The 5,997-nt window shown below is 40.6% G+C and overlaps 1 pseudogene; it reads right to left on the bottom strand.

Annotated features, from left to right (window-relative positions):
• Positions 1-5,309: 5,309 nt before the first annotated feature.
• On the bottom strand, positions 5,310-5,403 carry LOC144611143 (U6 spliceosomal RNA; annotated as a pseudogene).
• Between the last annotated feature and the right edge of the window lie 594 nt (positions 5,404-5,997).

Raw genomic sequence — 5,997 nt, 5'->3', positions numbered from 1 at the left:
GTAATAGATACTGATTGTCATCTCAGCAAAATTCATGCTTATCGATCAGAACTCTGAAAGCTTAATGATAATGCATTTCTAATACCACTTACATTTAATATATTCTCAGTCTTCAAATTAGTTTAAAAAAACAGATCTATGAGAGCTTTCTAATACAGAAATTAATTATTCTGAGTTTATCATGTCCATCACTTGATAGACATTGTGAATTCAGGAATAGACACAGCTTGCTAGTATCAGGCCCTGAGATTTCTTATGTTACCAGAGATTAGAATTTTAATTTTAACAAATATATCAATCTATGTATCATAATGGAATGTTGGGCTGAAAACTCATTGATGTTGATTCAAGATTGAAACTGGAATACATTTCTGAAATTCAACAGTAAAGATATTTGTTATTGCCTATTTTTAATCGAAAGGATATATGTATCTTCCATACACATAAAAATAAATCAAGATTGGTGACATTAAAGATTTTATTTGGATAGTTTAAAAGTATGTCTCCTCTTATTATCTTTTAGTTTGCAAAGGTGTTGACTTATATTCTAATGCAGTTCACAATGTCCTACCAACCCTTAATCTATCTGCCAACGAGACAGTTTTCATGTGTGCAGTTGCTGGAAGACCATTTAACATGGTGGCCATCATGCATGTTCAGAAAACTATCCTCCATGCGGACTTTCATGTGTATATTTTCAGAATCAAATTAATTTATACCAATTAGAATTGTGAACTCTCCACTCTAGCCTGTGGAAAGCACAATGATTGAAACACTCACGTTGCAATCTTGTCTAAATTTAGTTAAGTGAGTCCATTGTTGAATAAAACATATGTTTTTATATTATTAGACGGTATGACTTGGTATCACACTTCAGGAAAACACAACCTTACATAAACGCAAATGTCCTTGAGCTGCCTCCATCATTCTTTAGAATATTTATGATCCGCATTCAAAGCCAGTTATCTACCTTTATTTCACATCCCACAACATGTTTCTCTAAAATATTTATTAATCTTCATCTTATATTAATAAACAAGTTATCTAAACATAAAGGTGCTGCTCTCAGATCTGTGCCTCATGTTGCCAGATGCAGGCTCAATCCTGATCTTGGGTGCTGGCTGTGTGGAATTTGCACGTTCTTCCTGTGACCGCATGGGCTTCCTCCAGGTTTCCTCCTACATCCCAAAGGCGTGCGAGGTTGTAGATGGCCTCTGTAAATTGCTCGATTGCTTAGGGAGTGGATGCCAAATTGGAATAACGGAGCAGCACAATTATGCAGCGAGGGCAGCACAGTGGTGCAGTGGTGGAGTTGCTGCCTTACAGTCCCAGATACCTGGGTTCAATCCTGACTACGGGTGTTGCGTGCATGCAGTTTGTACATGTTCCCTGTGACCACGTGGGATTTCTCAGGGTACTCCGCTTTCCTCCCACATTCCAAAAGACATGCAGATTTGTAGGTTAAACGGCTTCTGTAAATTGACCCTAGTGTGTAGGATAGAACTAGTGAATGGGTGATTGTGGTCGGCCTGGACTCAGTGGGCCGAAGGACCCATTTCCATGCTTCATCTCTAAAACTAAAACTGAAACACTAAAAAGAACTGTGTGAATGGGTGATCATTGGTTGGCATGGAATTGGTTGTCCGAAAAGCCTGTTTCCTTGCTGTATCTTTCAATTTGTGACCAGAGTGTCCAGCTACCTGCAGTGTGAGGAACTGGTGGTCAGCGACAACCCAAGCATGTTGCAGGAAAAGAGAATCAGTTAGCTCGTAAAACAAGATGCTGCTTATTGTCAACATTGTTCCAGCATTTGAGACCAATTTCACACCAACTTCAACCCTGCTTCATACAGATTGCACATTAATTTGATAATGCTAACAGGCATAGTCATCAAGTGATACAGTGTGGAAACAGGCCCTTCGGCCCAACTTGCCCACACTGGCCAACAATGTCCCAGCTACACTAGTCACACTTGCCTGCGCTTGGTCCATATCCCTCCAAACCTGTCCTATCCATGTAAAACTGTCCTATCCATGTATCTATAAACAATGATCAGCACATAACAATGGAAAATCCTAATATTCAAATAAAATTTCTGAAGATGTGCCAATAATTGCACTTTGTAATAAACGTAAAAGATGACTGAGCTGCCTCATCAAAAGGATGGACTGGAAAATCTGCCCCTTCATTTGTATTGGTATTGTGTAATGCATCATATCTCAGTAGATTGCAGTTGATGAGCCTCACACAAGCCTTTGAACCTGTCTGGTAGCATTAAGGTATGTCAGTGTGTTTCACTTTTCTAGTTGTTTCTTTTTCACTTTAATCTATTGTGATGCTGGCCATATGACAGGCTGATCTCAAATCACACAGGCCTACATCGGAATATAGACCAGTAACAAAAAAAGGGCTCATCCTCTTGGTCATAGATCTATGTACATAATGACCTATTCAAACAGAAATGCCATGTGATTGCCCTGGCAAGTGTCAGTACAGGACTGCATGTACAAGGAAATGCTGAGATGATTTATTGGTTAAGAGAATGCTGTCGCCATTTGAGAAAGTACACTTGAGACAAATGTAAGAATAGCTCAGCTAACATTTGAAGTTCAAAGAAGCAGAGAATCTTCCGCAGATAATCATCTCCAAGCTTCAAAATTGAAGAGACAACATGAAAACATATGAAATGAATTTAAATATTGTGGATCATATGTTTGTAGCAAATCATCGATTATATGATGAATATTAAAATATAGATAGAACTTTTAAGGACACAAATTCAAGACAGTTCCTCAAAAGTAATTTTATTCAGTTCTGTCTAACAGATCATGGGGTCACCAGGAGAGCCCCCCAACCCCAACTTAATCCAGTCAGGCCTCTGATCAGTGCCCTTTATGTTCTTTGAGTTGGTAATGTTAATTTTTTATACCGTTTATCCAGGGAATATTGTGTATTTAATTTTACAGAAGAAGGAACCACCCACAATGTGATGGGCCCACCTAGTTTCATTCAATAGTATTCATAAGGCATAGGAGTAAAATTAGGCCATTTGGCCCATCAAGTCTACTCCATTCAATAATGGCTGATCTATCTCTCCCTCTTAACCCCATTCTCCTGCCTTCTCCCCATAACCTCTGACACCTGTACTAATCAATAATCTATCTCATGCCTTATTGTCATTGAATGTCAAGGGAATGCAATTTGATGCTTCTTCTAAGAAAAGTTCATTTCTCACACTTCTTACCAGTTCATTTATGGCTCCTTATAACTACACCAATGATTAATTTAATATGCTACCATGTTTTAATGGTTTTCAGTTTCTCATGCTTTTCCAATATAGGCATCCTTTTCCTTTACTCCTCTTCCCCATTCTGAATGATCCAAGGTCTTTCCACTTCTTCTTTGAATGATGGCCAAGCGAGTCCCCAAGCCCCAGCCCTCTCCTCAACCGAGTGAACTTGTTTTCACATCAAACATTAATCACTTTCTTCTTCAAATCTTCTCATTCCCCCAAAACAAAATGTGTTCCTATGGACACCCACGAGGATCCTAAGTATACCTGCTTTATTGAAGATACTTGAAGATCCATTTATCTGGCTGCTACATGCCTTATCCATACCAACAACAACAGAACAGGCCGGTGACATTCACTGTTACAATGAAACGTTTACAACTTCAGATCTTTCCAAGAATAACTGAGACATCAATAATACCTCACAATTTACAAACCTGCTCTGTGAAAATGACATTCTTAGCGGCAAAGAGATTCAGCATGGAAACATGTCAACATGTCCATGCTGACTTTCAAGAACCCATTTACACTAATCCTTCTCTAACCTAATTTATTCTCCCCACATTCCATAGATACATACAGTAGATGCATAGACAATAGGCCATTCGGTCCTTTGAGCCAACACCACCATTCAATGTGATCATGGCTGATCATCCACAATCAGTATCCCTTTCCTGCTTTCCCCCCATACCCCTTGATTCCGCTAGTCCCAAGAGCTCTATCTAACTCTCTTTTGAATGCATCCAGTGAATTGGCCTCCGCTGCCTTCTGAAGCAGAGAATTTCACAAATTCACAACTCTCTGTGTGTAAAAGATTATTCTCATCTCAGTTCTAAATGGCCTACCCTTTATTCTTAAACTGTGGCCCCTGGTTCTGGACTCCCCCAATATCGGGAAAATGTTTCCTGCATCTAGCGTGTCCCTTAATAATTTTATATGGTTCTATAAGATCCCCTCTCATCCTTCTAAATTACAGTGAATACAAGCTCAGTCATTCCATTCTTTCATCATATAACAATCCCGCCATCCCGGGAATTAACCTCGTGAACCTACACTGCTCTCCCTCAATTGCAAAATGTCCTTCCTCAAATTAGGAGATCAAAACTGCACACGGTACTCCAGGTGTGGTCTCACCAGGATGGTGTACAACTGCAGAAGGACCTCTTTGCTCCTATACTCATCTCGTTATGAAGGCCAACATGCCATTATCTTTCTTCACTGCCTGTTGTACCTGTATGCTTGCTTTCAGTGACTGATGTACTAGGACACCCAGGTCTCATTGTGCTTCCCCTTTTCCTAACCTAACACCATTCAGATAATAATCTGCCTTCCCGTTCTTGCCACCAAAGTGGATAACCTCACATTTATCCACATTATACTGCATCTGCCATGCATCTGTCCACTCACCTAACCTGTCCAAGTCACTCTGCATCATCATAGCATCCTCTTCACAGTTCACACTGCCATCCAGCTTTGTGTCATCTGCAAATTTGCTTGTGTTACTTTTAATTCCTTCATCTAAATCATTAATGTATATTGTAAATAGCTGTGGTACCAGCACCAAGCCTTGTGGCACCCCACTAGTCATGGCCTGCCATTCTGAAAGGGACCTGTTAATCCCTACTCTTTGTTTCCTGTCTGCCAACCAACTTTCTATCCATGTCAATACCCAACCAACCATGTGCTCTAATTTTGCCCACTAATCTCCTATGTGGGACCTTATCAAAGGCTTTCTGAAAATCCAGGTTCACTACATCCATTGGCTCTCCCTTGTCCATTTTGTTACATGCACCTCCTCCATATTCTGCAATTCATCTGCAGTCTAGCAGCAAGTTACAGAGGCCAATTAACCAACCAATCCATGTCTTTAGCACATGAGAGGAAACCGAGTATTGGGAGGAAACCCCCTCAGTCACAGGGAGAACATGGAAATTCTACACAGACCAGAGATCAGGAATGAACCTAGGCTGCTGGAGCTGTGAGGCAGTAGCTCTAATAGCTGCACCATTGCACCATCTAAAAAAGGGAATGCTTCATTAATTTAAGTGTCACCTTGTGCAGGGGCCATGCTAATCTCTAGAGCGTTCCATGTTTAATGTTTGTGCTGCCACAGTGAGGTGTTTATAATTCTCTACTTAGGGAGTCGCCAAGCTCATCACTGACAAGCAGGCAAAAGCAGGCACAAACATTTTTGAGCATTATGGCTAATGCAATGGTTTCACCTTTGAGAATTTCTCAATAAAATTCTGAGGTATACAGAAAATGTAAGGGATTCACCATTGCATAGACCAACAGTTCCGTGGCCTTACCTAAAATATAACAATGGTGAGTGGCTGATTGGCAGGGTGTAACCTTGGGTACTTCCTGTGTGGAGTTTGTACGTTCACCCTGTAACCATGCGGGTTTCCTCCGGTACTTTAGTTTCCTCCCACATCCCAATGACATGCGGTTTGTAGGCAAATTGGCCTCTGTAAATTGCCACTATTATGTAAGGAGTGGAATAGTATGGACCAGGTATAAACAAGTGATCAATGGTCACTGTGGACTCGGTTGGCCAAAAGTCCTATTTACCTGTCGTATCTTTCAATCATTCAATATATCAGCCACTTTTCTGGCCAGATGTGTGGCTTCTGAGGGAACAATGGCTACCCTCTTTAGGCTATTCACCTCTGGAAATGTTGTGGTGTACAAAACCCAGAGATGAC

This window comes from Rhinoraja longicauda, chromosome 2, assembly GCF_053455715.1.
Source record: "Rhinoraja longicauda isolate Sanriku21f chromosome 2, sRhiLon1.1, whole genome shotgun sequence".
NCBI lineage: Eukaryota > Metazoa > Chordata > Chondrichthyes > Rajiformes > Arhynchobatidae > Rhinoraja > Rhinoraja longicauda.
Note: the sequence above shows the minus strand (reverse complement) of the source record. Positions and strands in the feature narration are given on the sequence as shown.